We start from the raw sequence: 15,556 nt of genomic DNA on the forward strand, positions 1-15,556 counted from the left end.
TATCATCAAAGAGCTTACATTAATTGCTTTCGGACCCATGGCACTGAGCTAAGTGCTATAAGAGATAATCCACGCAGGTGGCATGGCTCTCCAGTGGATTTTTTAAAATAAAACCTATACATAGAATATAATTATGTATAAGAGGAAGATTAGCACCATCATGAACTTGAAGTAATCTGAATGTGGACCAGATGGACGAGAGCTCCCTGAGAACAAGGACTGGGTCTTTCCAGTCCCTGTGGTCCCAGTGCCCTGCACAAGCTGGGCACAAAGCTGGTACCCATCAAGTGCTATGGAGATGGATTCCATTTTCAGTAGGAAGGCTGTGTAACCATTGGGTCTGAAATACAAAGCATACATCAGTAGGATCAGCATCAAACTGAATGCCCTCCTCGCTGGCCTCCCCACTTCTGCGTCAGGTCTCGTCTGCAGGGCTTATAGGGTGTTCACTTCAATGGGCTTGAAATGAAAGCCATGAAAATGTCATCTTAACTGGAATGTTCTCGAGGTTAGCATTGCAGCTCTGACCACAGGCATAGATGGGGGTAGCTAAGGGCCAGAGGAGTGGAGGAGTAATTCATCATAGCTTTAAGACCATGTCTTCCCCTCCACTCTGGAAGTAGGCTAGGGGTGCAGAGAAATCACCAGAAAGGTGAGCAGAAGATAGGTTTGGAGGCTCTGTTAGTAGAGCTGGGGTGGGGGGGACGCCTTCAAGTCCAAGGAACAGCATTAGGAGACTGATGAGGAGCCCCTGAATATGGGGCTGCCACTGGGCCAAGCACTTCTGCATTTGGGATTGGTTGTGAGTGCAGAGCTGGAACAGAGCGTGCCAGAGGGGAGCACGGGTCCCAGGCTGTGCGAAGAAGGACTGGTACAGAGGTGGTGAGGTGGGCTGGAAGGCACACACATTCTACAAGGTGCACCGTGGGCTTGGAGGTGGGCCTGGCGGGGTGGGGAGAGGCGAGCTAGGGAATGTGGGAAAGTACTGTGGGAATAGAGGCAAGAGTACGCCCCCAGATTTCACAGTAGAGAGGAAGCTAGTAGTAATTTTAGGTGACAAGTGGGAAAAATAAAGACGGAATAAAGTATTACAATAATTTTTAAAAGGGCAGATGAAGAAGGTTACTGAAAGCTAGTATGTGCCAATAGTTGAGTTGAGTTCAAATTCTGTCACTTACAAGGTTTGTCACATGAGCCCTATTTAAGCTTCTGTAAAATGGGTATAATACCTCGTGTTGCCTCATCTATAAAACAGATAGAATACCTACCTCTCAAGGTTTTGTAAGGATTAAATGAGATACACATAAAGTGCTCAGTACATGCCTGGCACAGAGATACTCAGTGTTAGTTGTTACAGGTAGTTAACTTCTGCTCACCAAGCCCTGGGCCAAGGGCTTTTGTCTATGCTATTTAAGTTTTTAAAAAGATCTTATTTATTTATTCATTTGAGAGAGGAGGAGAGAGAGTGAGTGGGGGGATGGGCAGAGGGAGAGAGAGTATCTCAAGCAGGTAACCTGATGTGGGGCTTGATCACACGACCCTGATACCATGACCTGAGCCAAAACCAACAGATGGATGCCCAACCAACTGAGCCACCCAGACACCCCTATGCCATTTAATTTTTAGATACTTTCTGCTAACCAGTTATTTTTATTCTGACTTAATAAATGGTAAGATTAAATCTTGAAGTATTTAACATCAGTAGTATGTAGCAGATCTAGGACTTATCCCCAGGCATGTCCAATTTTAGATACTCTACTCCATTCACTATTCTGCTGCTTTATTATAATAAATACATTAATACTTACCTATGGAAACTGCCTAGGATAGTGCTTGGATAATAATAATTGTAAGAAGAATTATATATATACTCTTATTTAATATGTTATTAAATATTTATAATTCATAACAATCATGTATTTTAAATTATTATATTTAGAGCAATTATTATGTATTTTTAATTATTGCAATGGCTTGTCTCTAAAGTAGGTACTTTTCATACATTAACTCACTTAATCTTTATAATTATCCCATGAATCAGGAACTTTTAATATTTCCAGGTGACATAAAGTGGCTTGCCCAAGGTTACATGTCCTGGGCGCCTGGGTGGCTCAGTCAGTTAAGCATCTGCCTTCGGCTCAGGTCATGATCCCAGCGTCCTGGGATGGAGTCCCACATTAGGCTCCCTGCTCTGCTGGGAGCCTGCTTCTCCCTCTCCCTCTGCCTGCTGCTCCCCGTGCTTGTGCTCTCTCTGTCAAATAAATAAAATCTTTTTTAAAAAAATATTACATATCAAGTGGTAGAGTTGTGTTGTGAATGGGGGAGAGGAGACGTGGGCACAAGGGGTGGGGCTTTCCAGATTCTGCTTATTTTATACTTGTTGGACTTGCTTCATTTCAGTGCAGAAACTCTTCTGTCTCTTTCTCTGATTTTTCCTTTTTCCTAATTCACACCCTTCTTTTTCTTCTCACTGGTGTCTCAAGAGCCCTTCTCTTTCATTTCCATAAGCAGGTTACTAAGTCACCCAAACCTCCATAAGGGAGCACAGATCTGAAAAAATAGCACTTAACCTCACTAATAAGCAAAGAAGTGCAAATTAAAAATAAAAATGGCATTAAGGCAGTCAAAAAATTTTTAAACAAGGAAACCCAAGTCCACAGGGAAGCAGTTCCCATTTCCTGTGACAGTGTGAGTCCCTGCAGCCCTTTGGGCAGGAATTTGCATTAGATAGTGAAAGCCACAAAGGGCAATTTCATTTAACCGTCATTGACTCATCTAACATACAACAACACAGCAGCTTGGGAATTTACTATAACACCGTGAGGGAAATTACTTTCTTCTCATAGGAATTCCACTTAAGAAGGGGTTGAATGTTACTATTTACTTTTCCCCCAACCATCTGTCATTTGGGGGACTCCCCTGGGGCCAGCTGGGAGAGGCCAGCTTCAGGGTTACGTTCATTACCCCAGCCCCCAGGATACCATGTCTACTCAGGGGACCCAGGTGGAGCCAGGGGCTCGTTCGTCTCCTGCGGATGCTACTCAAGGGAAAGCTAGTCCCTTCCTGATGTGGGCAGGCAGCATAGGGAAACTCCAGCTCCCTTATTTTTTTTTTTTAATTGAGCTATAATTTTTAAAAATTATTTGTTTGCAACTTTATTGAGATATAATTGACATATAACATTGTGTGAGTTTAACGTGTACAGTACGTTGATTTGATACAGATATTGCAAAGTGATTGCCGCTGGCTTCCTCGTAAAGGACTTCAGAGTTCTGCCAGGTAGAAGAGGCTGACTTTGTCACAATGATTCACATCCCATCATTGCTTCTTGCTGACCTGCCTCCCCGCCACGCCTGCCTGGGGAATACTGGTTTCTCCTTAACAACCTTACTCCATTCTGAGTGTCGCTGCCGGAGGGAGGGACCACTGTACTGTGCCAACCATTTAGATCCAAAGATTCTTTATCACCCCAGTTGGCTCCCACCTCTTCCCAGCAGTCTGGAGGTCCCCAGCAAATGAATCTGTGGTCATGACCTTTCTCTGGAGCCTCCCTGGATCTGGTCAGCTCCACTCGCATGCCCTCCAGGTCCCACGCAGCACGCTTTTAAATCTGAGTAGTGTTAGCTCTGCCTGGGGCTGGGGCAGGGCCACCGAAGGGGGTGGAGGGCACTGAAGGTGTCCGGGAGCAAAGGCGCTCAGCATTCTCCCGCATCCTCCATTGCCTTGTATTGATTTTCTCCCGCCCTCACTCTTCCACTGCCCCATAAAGAAGCCAAAGTAGTAAAGCTGTCAGGACATTTTCTAAGACGTGCGAAATGGAAATGTTGTTAGTGTGTCTTAAACAAAGAGGGACAGAGTGGCTCAGCGGGAGCCTCTGGCACTGCCAAGGGCTGCGAGTGGAGGTGGGTCTGGAGGGAGAGCCTCACTGTCAGGGGTGTGCCTGCTGATGCTTCTAGAGTTGAGGGGCGCAGCACAGGCTAATCCTCTCCCCTGGGGCAGAAGCACAGCTCACATGGGAGTGGCTGGGCCACTTCCGTTTCCCAAGATGAGGCTGAGCATTGAAACGGCAGGGAGTCCACAAATCAATGTGATTCAAAATCTCTGTCCCTTCTTGGATTGCATCCCCAGTCCAGGAAAGAGAGAAGGCTCAGAGAGCTGGAGGTATTTCTCACGTACAGACTCTGTGCCTCATGAGAAACGCCATTGCCCACTGCATCAATCACAGGGTGTTTGCTATGGCGGTCTCAGATCAAGATTCTTCTCCACCATTTACTGGCTGTGTGATCTCAGCCAAGGTACACAAGGGTCTGAACCTCAGTTTCCTTGTCTTTCGAAATGCAGATGCTGATACTTACTTGCAGGGCTACTGGAAACATGAAAGTCGAATCCCATAAAAAAAAAATCTAGGGGCACCTGAGTGGCTCAGTCGGTTAAGCGTCTGACTCTTGGTTTTGCCTCAAGTCATGATCTCAGAGTTGTAGCATAGAGCCCTGAATTGGGCTCCAAGCTCAGCAGAAATTCTGCTTGAGGATTCTCTCTCCCTCCCTCTCCCTCTGCCCCTCTCTCTCTCCCTCTCGCTCTCTCTCTCAAATAAATAAGTCTTTTTAAAAAAAAAAATCTAGTCTTGCACATATGTGCTCAATAAATGATTCCTTTGACTCTTTTTCAATCATTGGCCAGAGCCCTTAACTCAGTCTCTGCATGGCCTCTTACGTTTCGACAGGGTGTTACGGATCTGTTCTAGGACTTGATGTCTTCCTGGTTTAACAAAGCTCCTCTAATGGCTAAAAAAGCATTCTTGTACCAGAGTATAAGGCAGTATACCACATCGATTAAAGCAGGAGACTGACATTATTAACAATGACCTCAGACAAGTGATATCATTTAGTTGCCCATTTTCACAACAGTGCAGTGTTTATGAAAGTGCTTAGCGTGGTGCCTGGCTCACGCATCAGTAAGTGTGTGGTAGGCAGAATTCTGGGATGGCCCCCAAGATCCCCTGGTATGCATGTCCCATATAATTCCCTCCCCTGGAGTGTGGCAGGGCGGGGTGGGGGACTTGCGAGTAGTGATGGATTTCACTCTAGTGACGTATATGGCAAAAGTAAAGGGATTTTACAGATGTAATTAAGGTCCCAAATTCATCGATTTTGAGTTAATCATAAGGGACATTATCCTGGATGGGTTTGCCTCAAGTAAATGAAAACATCTCCTGCTGGCTTTGAAGAAGCGAGACACTATGAGGTCTACAGCTGCTGGAAAATGAATTCTGCCAACAACCACGTGAACTTGGACAAGAACCCTGAATTTCAGATAAGATCAAAGGCCTTGATCGCCCTGCGAGACCCTGAGCAGAGGACCTAGCTAAGCTGTGCTTAGACTCCTAACCCATGGAAACTCTGAGATAAGCAACACTATGAACAGTAACCTTTGTGGCAATGTGTTATGCAGCAATAGAAAACTAATACAAAATTGTAGACATTTAAAAAAATTACCAGTAGTTGTGAAAAAAAATAGGACAGAATCATTCAGATGGGACTCAGTCACCGTGGTCCAGACAAAGGACCATATAGACCAAGATATTAATTTTTCTGGAAAATGCTCCCCGACAAAATAAAACTCCATTCCTTCAATTCCAGTACCTTCTTCTGAGTAGATACCCACCTGCAACCCAACAAGGTATACCCTAGGAGTGAGCATTTCCAAGGAGCACTACTATGGGAGTTGCAAGTTTGATTCTGGTGGAGAAAGTGCACACTTGATTCTGGACCCTCGTAGTTGAGGTCAGCCTAAATAAGGAGACAAAATGAGGCATGCTTAAATGACGGGAAATAGAGCCTATTCAGGAACGGCAGAGGAATTGCAGTTTGGGAAACATATGCTGTCAGAAGCTACAGGCAAGCCCATTGGAGGCTTGGGGCAGGCTGTATTTATGGACCAGGCGTGCAAAGGGGGAAGTCCACCCAGAGTTCAAGCAGTAGGTTCATTGGCTTGAGGGTAGAGAGGGATTCTTGGCAGATGTTCATTGGTCAGGAGATAAATCTCAGTCTTCTGTAAATCAGGCATTTAATAAAAATAAATCAGTCTCTCAGTTCCTAAGTTCCATTGTTCTGTGGTACCATGCATGAGATGCTCCATTTCGTATCTTCCAGTTCCATTTTAGATTGAAATCCTTTCACACTGGAAACAGGAAGCAAGTGTATTGGGATAGGATTTTGAAATATGAACACATCCTCTCCCTCCATTCCCAAGAGTGGACATTCCCCTGCTCAAATTAAAATTTTCTGAGTTCCTTGTCCCAGGAGTGGAATGAAGCCCCAGAAAGGGAGAGAACCAGTAGCTTTACTGCTATCAGTTTTCAGAAAGTCAGTCCTCAGGGGTAACAGGAGTGCTTGAGCAGTAGATTAGGAAACAACGAAGTGAGTAAGAGCCAGGCTGTACTTACCTCCAACTAGAAAGAGTCCCTGGGGTGGGGTAGCCACCAGGGAAGGGATAAATGCATCAACTTTGAGGATCTCTTATTTATCCTTCAATCAGGCTGAGTTCAGGAGAGATGCTTCAGAAAAGTTGGGGAATATGGAGAGATGAAAGACCCTTGTCTTGTTTCCTGTGTGGAACTCATAAGTTAGCAAGACCTCAGAAAAGAAAGAACTGCATAATATATGGACAGGTCCTTCAACAGCCCCATAGAGATTCCCACACACCTAGTGGCGGCGTCACAGTACAATAACTGAGGGCACCACAGAGGGGCAGAAAAGTGGCTAAAAGGTGGCCAGACTTCAAGGGGCTGGCATGGACCCTTGATAGAAGAGCCGGAACATTCCATAGATGTCATTATGAATAGGTGACAACCTATAGCAGAAAATGTCTCCCCAACCCTGGAACTTGGATGAGACTTCCAGGAAGTAGAAGAGAAGAAGCAACTAAGAATGAAATGTAAATTTTTACCATCCAGCAAGAAGGTGTGTGTGGGGGTGTGTGGAGTGAGTGCTTTCAATTAAATGTATACTGAGTTTAGCCAAACTGAGTTTTGCAACAGATTTACATGCATTGAACAACTAGTCCACTTCTGGGAGACCCAGTGAGAAGCAAAGGATAGCTTTCCAAGATCCTGACAGAAGTGGCCCCAGGGAATTATGCTTCCCTTATCCCACCTCATTTTACACCCTCCCCGATTGCCTCCTGTGACCTGTTTACACTGATGGAACGTTAATGAACGTGAGGGAAACTGAGGATTAACCTTGCACATGGGTGCATGCCCAATGTCTTGCTGCTTTGGGAACCTGTCTACCAGCTGAAGAGTCCAAGGTAGCCTGGAGATTCACTGCGCAGCCAACAGAGAGCCCCAATATGCGAGAGAAGCCATTTCAGATCATCCAGCCACAGAACACTGCCACCAGATGACTGATTTGCTGACCCATAGAATTGTGAGTAATCAAAATGGTGGCTGATGTCAGTTGCTGTATTATGTGGTGGTTTGTTATGCAACAAAAGATCACCAGTATAAGGGCGCACAGGGAAAATATTCCAGTAAGACACATGAACTGAGCTGCAGTCAGAATAGCTCAACACAAACGAATTAGCCAATGAACCGACTTAACTGCATATTTTGAACCAGGAGCCTATGTTCCATCTGATTTCATGCACTGGCCCTGTGAAATGAGGTTTATTATAGATGAGACAACTCAGGCCAAAAGAGTTGTGTTAAAGCCCCTGGTTTTCCACGGAGTCCAATTTGTGTTCTAATAATGTGCCTGGAAGTCTTACAACACTGTAGCACTTATCATGAGGGTGGAACCATGTGCCTGGCTGGGACCCAGCATGCATAACAGCTAAGGCCTTTTCCCTTCCTTGTTCTTTTGAAGACCCGGTCTCCAAACCTGCAGCCTATCTACCATAGCCTTTTTCCCCCACCCCAGACAAACAGAAGTTAGAGGAAAGAAAGAGGGAGGGAGGGAGAGAGCCCTGGGTGAGAGTTGAAAATCACCATGGAGCTCGGTGGTCTCATACAAGACAAAGGCATTCAATTCCCCTCTATTTGGACAGCTGAGACTGGCCCCCTTCTTGCCCCAGTGTGCATGCCAGGAGACCCAGACTGAATCCTAATGCCAGGCAGTAAGAGGGGGCTTCTCAGGAAAGATTTTCTACAGCAAATAGGTGAACACTCTCTAGTGACCCACTATGGTCTTACAAGAATACTTCAGAAAACTTCTGGCTCTCTTTTCTGTCCCTCCTCTGGCTTTTTTCCCATCAGACTCAGAGAGCTGAGTGGTATAAAAAGCTGAGTATGTGCTGAGGGGTGGGGGGGAGTCTCTGAAGAAATCATTGAATTCACACAGTTTTAGATTGGGAGATTCTCCTGGGCCTTGTAAGCCATAAAAAAAGAAGCAGATCTCTGTCCAGAGGCCCTTTCTCCAGAGCAGCTCTGACCCAGCCTGTTTGCCCTTGAAAGATGCTATAGCCTCTAAGGCATCCAGACACCATGAGTCAGCACATGGTATCCTCTCTAGCTATTCTCCTTCTAGAAATGCTGCACCTTCTGCTTTATCCTCAACTAAGAGAAGGGGTTTCATATGCAGAACGTGGTGGAGAATCCTAGCTCCCTGACTCACAGGGGATCACTTTGGGCTTGAGCTTCCTCATCTGCAAAACACAGATCATAATGCACGCCTTGCTGTGTAGTGGTGAGGATGACGTGGAGTGGTGTGTGTAAGTACCTGGCTTGGGTTCTGCACACCTTGGCTACCCCTGGCACTGACACTCACGGCAGGCAATCAGTGAACATCAATTCCCCCTAATATTTCCACATGTATATTTATTGGAGTGGTGAATGGCCAGCAGGTTATAATTTTTATTTTGGTCAAAAAGGCAGAAACTATTATGTTTACAGAAGACAGGGAATCTTTGCTCCATATTTCTTAAAGAAAAAAAAACCTTTCCATAGGCTCCTTGGGTCCTCCGCTAAATCGGAAAACTCAATCAACCCCTCTAGTGTCCTCTCAGTTGATTGCCTCCCCAGCATCCATTTCTCCCCCACTGCTACCTCTTTTTTATTTCCTCCTGCCTTTTATCTGATTTCAAACAGATATTCATGCTCCTCCCTGGCCCTGTGCTTCAAGGAAAGTAGCCACTGCCCCAGCTCTAGGGGAAGATTTGGATTGGTCTAAGTCAGGGTTTCTCAACTTCAGCACTACTGATATTTCGATTGAGATACTTCTTTCTTGTGGTTGAGGCTGACCTATGCATCTTAAGATGGTTTTTCAGTATTGTTGGCTTCTACCAACAAGAGTGCCATTAGCACTCCTTTCCCCAATCATGACGATCAAATATGTCTCAAGACATTGCCTGGTGGGTGGGGCTGGGGGTGACAAAGTCACCCCAGTGGGGAATCAGCAGTCTAAGCTGATCATAGTGGTCCCACTATTCTTGCCATTGATTAATTTAGATATTGGTATGTGATGTATTTCTGGCCAAAATAACTGGATGGAAGTTTGCTAATGCTTTTGAAAAAGGTCTTCTCACTCTTTAAAAGAGACTCAAGGAGTAGATAACTGCTTTTCCTTCCACAGCACATTTTTAGGTCTGGTCATAATGATCAGAACTATAGCAGCCATCTTGTAACCATGAAAAACTAGCCTGAAGTCAAAGCCCACTGACCAAAAGATAGACTGAACCCGAATCTTTAATATGCCAGTGAGCCAGAATTAACCAAGCCTGGAACTCACTTACTCTCATGCGAGATCATTCATTCCTTCATTCAATACATATTTCCTAGATGCCTACCGTGCACATCTACTTTCATAGACATTGGAGCTGGATCAGTGAACAAGATGGGAAGATTCCTACATTTATGACACCTGTATTCTAGTGAACTTAGTGCTTAGACCACTTTGAGAAGATTTTCTTTTACTTGTTGTCACAGGCAACCAAACTAATACATCCACCAAGTGCTAAAACTCTAAGTATCACTTCGGCCTTCAGTAATACCTAGGAGATTTCTTTGATTCTTCTGTTTAATTCCTATCTCATTCTCCACACTGACCATTCCAACCTTCTGTGCTTTCCTCAAACCCCTGACTACCAAGGCCTTTCTCCAAAGTGGCCCTTATTTTTGAGCTACTAACTTCTTATAGTTCCCCATAGCATCTTGTGCATACCAATTTCATTGCATTTGTCCCATCATATTGAATTGTCTATTGATTTATTTTTTTAGCTTCCAAGTGGGAAGGAGAAGCTGGCTGGACCTACAGAGTGAGTTGAAATGTTGAATGATACAGGGAAGCCACATGGGAGACCATGACTGGCATGGAGTAGACTGAGGTCCAGAGAGCTATTTCCCATTTCCAGTTTCCGTAAGTTTTTACTGCCTCTATAAAAAGGAATCCTTCTTTTGAACCAGCCCTAAGGGTAGCTCTGTTCGAAGGTTCAACAAACTATGACCTATGGATCAAATCTAGCCTCTGTCTTAGAAGTTAAGAATGGTTTTTACATTTCTAAATGATTGAAAAAAATCAAAAGAAGAATAATATTTCATGAACCATAAAATTAAATAAAATTCACATTTCAGTGTCTATCGATAAAGTTTTATTGGAACACAGCCACACTCATTTGCTAATGTATTGTCTATGGCTGCTTTTACATTACAATGACAGAGTTGAGTAGTTGCTACAGAGATCATATGACTCATAAAGCCTAAAATATTTATTATCTAAAAGTTTGCCAATCCCTCCTCTGTTTCACACAACAAAAAGAGTCCTGCTTAATACACCATACTTATGAAATTAGAGATTGTGAGGATCTTTAAAATAGAGAATGCTTACTAGATCATTTAGCATATTTCTGATTGGGTTTGATGGAATCGTCCTCTGCTCCTAAAAAATCTAGTTAGATGGCAAACGCAGAAAAGGAACGTGGATTTAGCCTGGAAGAGAGATGGCTGGCCCAAAAAATAATTAATTCAGGCACTTCCTTCTTTTGTCCATTGTTTTCGACGTATGTTCTCTCTCCTAAGGCTCCCAGGGTTTTTGCATAGTGAGTGTTGCTACACAAATATACTCAAGTAGTGCAGTTGGCCCACCCCACCCATGCAGCAGAAACAAACCCCAAGCCATGCCTGCACTCTCTGAGCAACTGAGCATTCCTTGTTGTCTTTCTATGGTTGATCGAATTCATTAGATTTTTCATATCTTAGATACATTCATTCAATCTGCAAACACATATTGGGAATTGTATAAGGAAGGCTGGAGATCAACTGAGCAGAGACATGCAAGAAATGTCAAGATCAACAAAATAGACTTTTTTCTTCTGTCTGAAAGAGTAATAAGTGCAGGGCCCAGCCTTTGTGGCTGAAAGAGGGGCTGTAAAAGTAGAGGATGATAGAGGGAAAACAGAGCGGCTCTTCTACTTGGCTTCCAGCTTTGTCAATGAGAGCGCTTGTTGGACTAGAGAGGGTGAAACCTATACTGGCATGAGAGACTTGAAGTCCAAGAAAAATTATTAGAGAAATGGGCCACTCCATATGAGGCCGAATCTCCTGGACTAAACAAATTACCCACCTCATGATGAACATAAGTTGGCAGTAAGGTCACTGGCATATAGATAGCAGAACTGTGGGGAAATCAGAGGTGCTGGAAATCAGAAGACAGTGACACATCATCTTTATTCTATATCACAGAAGAAGATGGAGTCTTCAAACTGCAGAGCAGTGGTGTTGATCCTGGTTAGGATTCTAGGACAAATGTATCACTTTGGAATCCCATGTGTCTGTTAGTAGTTGAAATCCCTAAAGAGTAGCTTGACCAATTTAGAGACTTAACTTTTCTCATTCCGTGAACAGCCCTAAGGCAGACATTTGTTTAGCAGCTCAGGGATGTCAGGATTCAGTTCTCTGAGATTCTCTTGGCCTTTCCTTCATTGTTACCCCATGGTACCAAGATGGCTTCTCCGTCACCAGCATACATTTCTGTGTGCCAGGCAGAGGAAAGGGGACGGACAAGAGCAAATTGACTCTGCCCCTCCCTCCCCACCCCACTCTTTAAGGAGCTTTCCCCCAGAGCTCTACCCAGCCACTTCCACCTATATCCCATTGGTCAGAATGTGCCAGATGGCCCATTATTTCTGAAACAAGTGGAGAATGTAGTTGTTTTTACCCGGACACATTGTTTCCCTTCCCCAACAAGACCAGGGACTTGTTAGTAAAAAAGGCAATCATTGGTGCTGGTTACACATCTAGCAGTCTTTCCAACAACAGATTTTCTGAGAAACGGGTTTAAGTATGTTAAAAGAGGAAAAGAAAGAAAGAAAGAAAGAAAGAAAGAAAGAAAGAAAGAAAGAAAGAAAGAAAGAAAGAAAGAAAGAAGGAAGGAAAGAAGGAAAGAAAGGAAGGAGGAAGGAAGGAAGGAAGGAAGGAAGGAAGGAAGAAAGAAAGAAAAGAAAGAAAGAAAGAGAAAGAAGAAAGGAAGGGAGAAAGGGAGGAAGGAAGAGAGAAAAAGGAAGGGATAAAGGGAGGGAAAAAGGGAGAAAAAGAAAGAGAAAGAGAGAGAGAAAGGGAAGGGAAGGAAAGGAAGAAAAGGAAGAAAAGAAAAGAAAGAAAGAAAGACTGACTTCATCACTAGGAACTGCCATGAGTTTGCAAAGGACCTGCCAAGCGAATTAACTGACTTTTCTTCAATGGAAATATTCCTAGGCTGGTAGAGAAGGAAATATGGTACATGTAGTAAGTGCATTCATCATCAGCAAGGCATTTAAAAAAGTTGCTTGTAATGTCCTTATAGATAAGTTGGAGAAATATAGATGATGTGACAATAGAGTAAGGTAGATTTATAACCAGTTAAAAGACTCAAAGGACTGCTGCTGAATAGTCAATGTCACCTCTATAAGCAATATCTATTAGTGCCACATTGTATTATTTTAATTAATATCAGACTTAAGAACAATAACGACATATATAACTGGCAGAGATTCAGGACTTGTCCCAGTCACGTTCTGTGTCAATTTCTAGTGTGAATATCTAGCAGAACTTATAGACTTGAAGATGATGTAAATCTGGAATGACAGATTCAGAATCCAAAATTAACTAGATGGGCAGGAATGGTGGACCAAATAATATTAGCTATCATTCACTAAACACCTCCTACATGCCAGACATGATGCTAAATGCTTTTCATGCGTAATCTCTTGTCCTCTAAATAATCCTGAAGTGTAGGTCTATCATCCTCATTTTATAGATGAAAAAACAAGACTCCCAGAGTTTGAGTCGCTTGCTCAATATCACATAATTGAACATAAAAGAACTAGATTCCTTCCCAGGTCTATCCACTTTCAAAACCTATTATAGTTCCCCTATGCCATTCTGCTTTTCTATGCTAATAAATATAAACAAGTCCTGTATTTCAGGACCAAGCAGAGAATGGAGAACAAATAAGTAAGGGGAGGCAGCAAGTAAGTAAAGGATTTGGAGATGTGGGTTGGCTGAAAGGTCAATGTGGATGTCTTCAACTTGTTTGAAATGCATCAAACAAATAAGGACAAAAGAAATGATAGAGGGATGGGTAGATCGATTTCTGATAAAGCGTGTTTGTTATGGAATCTAGTTAGTGGATATATGGGTGTTAATTATACAATTTTTTCAACTTCTACATATGTTTAAAAATTTTCACAATAAAATGAAGGAAAAAGTCAATGTCAATTGATAGCATAATGTGACCATGTTTAGATGGGGAAGATATAGATTCTCTCTTCTGGGGTAACACAGCCATACCTTAAATTCTATATTCAGTTCTTGGTGCCAGCCTTTCTCACGGTCAGTGACAAGGTGCAACATGCCCTTGGGAGAGAGAAGAGGAGGATGAGCGATCCAGAAACCAGGTCTAACCTGGAAAAGAGAAGAAAATAGTGCCACATGGTAATTTTCAGCAAACACTTAAGGAGTTATATATTAGTTATCTGTTGCTGTGTAACAAATTATACCACAACTTAATTGCTTAAAATAATATTTATTATCTTATCATTCTGTAGGTCAGAAGTTCAGAAGTGGCTTATCTGGGTGGCTCTAGCTTGGGGTTCCTCACAAGGTTGCAGGCAGGATGTCCATAGGGCCTGCAGTCATCCAAGGTTTGACTGGGGCTGGAGGATCCATTTCCAAGACAGCTTACTCACAGGCAGGAGGTTTCAGTTCCTGTTATATGGGTCTCTCCATATGGTAGCATCAGTGTCATCACAACAAGGCAGATAACATCACCCAGAGTGAGCTAAAAGAGCTAGGAATGAGAGTGCCTCTCATGATTTTGTCTCTGAAACCATACACCATAATTTCGGTATTATTCTAGTCATTAGAAGTGAGTCACGGAGTCCAGCTCACACTCATGGGGAGGAAGATTAAGCTCTACCTTTGGAAGGAAAGAGTCTCAAGGAATCTGGGGACATATTTTTTAAATACCACAGTCTACTTCTTGACAGAGAGTTAGGCATACTCTGTAAGGATCCTAGCAAGGTAGTTTTTTATTTCAGTAGAAAGAATTTTTGCCTAATAATTAGAGTCATCTAAAGGAAAGTCACTGCAATCAGAATTAGTCACTCCCTTCTCTGTGCTTTCATTAATAGTATATATGATTCTTTGTTTTACAAATATCTGCTCTGTCTTTGCAGCTTCTTGAAGGCAGGAATTATGCTTTATGTTTATACTACCCTCCTCCCTTCACGTGAGAAATCCGAAAGGAATCTGAAGAGTTAACTGGAGATGTGATAGTCTTTCTTTTATTCAGCACCTATCTGGAGCATTTGCTACATGCCATGCACTGTGCAAGGAGATGTAGATGCAGCAGTGAGCAAGACAGGTGTGGCACCTGCTCTCATACGGGGTTTGCCCTGTCCTAAGAGAGGGAGCAAGCAAATCAAATAGTCACAGGTTGTGATGAGTGTTATGAAGGCAATAAATAAATAGGCTACTATAAATGCAACTAAGTTCTGGGGAGCTACTTTGGTTTTATAGAGTTTATAAAAGAGATTAAGGAGCCAGATAATCTTCTAGGTTCCTTCCAATATAATGATGGGGACTCATTCATTCCTTCATCTATTCATTCATGCAGCAGACACTTACTGAGCATCTGTGTGCCAGGCACTAACGAAACCAAGGAAACAGTTCCACCTTTTAAGGACGCTGGGGGCTTCTGAGAGATACCAAGATGTCTACACGGATGGTGATCCCAGGTGATAAGTATGACAGGGGTCATGCACAAGGAGCCCCGTGCACAAAGAGTGACAGCTGTGCCCAGGGCACCAGTGAAGGCTTCATGGAGGTGCCATTTGAGCTGTGTTTTCAAGGATAAGGAAGGGGACTGACAGTCCGCATAAGAATCTTTCTAAAAGGTCAGCATCCGAGATGCCAGGACTTGTTAAGGAGAACGAAGGAACAGAGACAAAAGTGAAATGTAAGTTTAATGAGTTAATGGAGCCTGATGAATGAATGCTCTCTGAATTCTGGCTTCTGTATCACAGCATTAAAATGCACTGGGCCAAGAACTAAAGCTCATTTCACATTTAAATCTTCTCAAGAGGA

Source organism: Ursus maritimus, unplaced genomic scaffold (assembly GCF_017311325.1).
Source record: "Ursus maritimus isolate PB19 unplaced genomic scaffold, ASM1731132v1 scaffold_23, whole genome shotgun sequence".
In the NCBI taxonomy this organism is placed as follows: domain Eukaryota; kingdom Metazoa; phylum Chordata; class Mammalia; order Carnivora; family Ursidae; genus Ursus; species Ursus maritimus.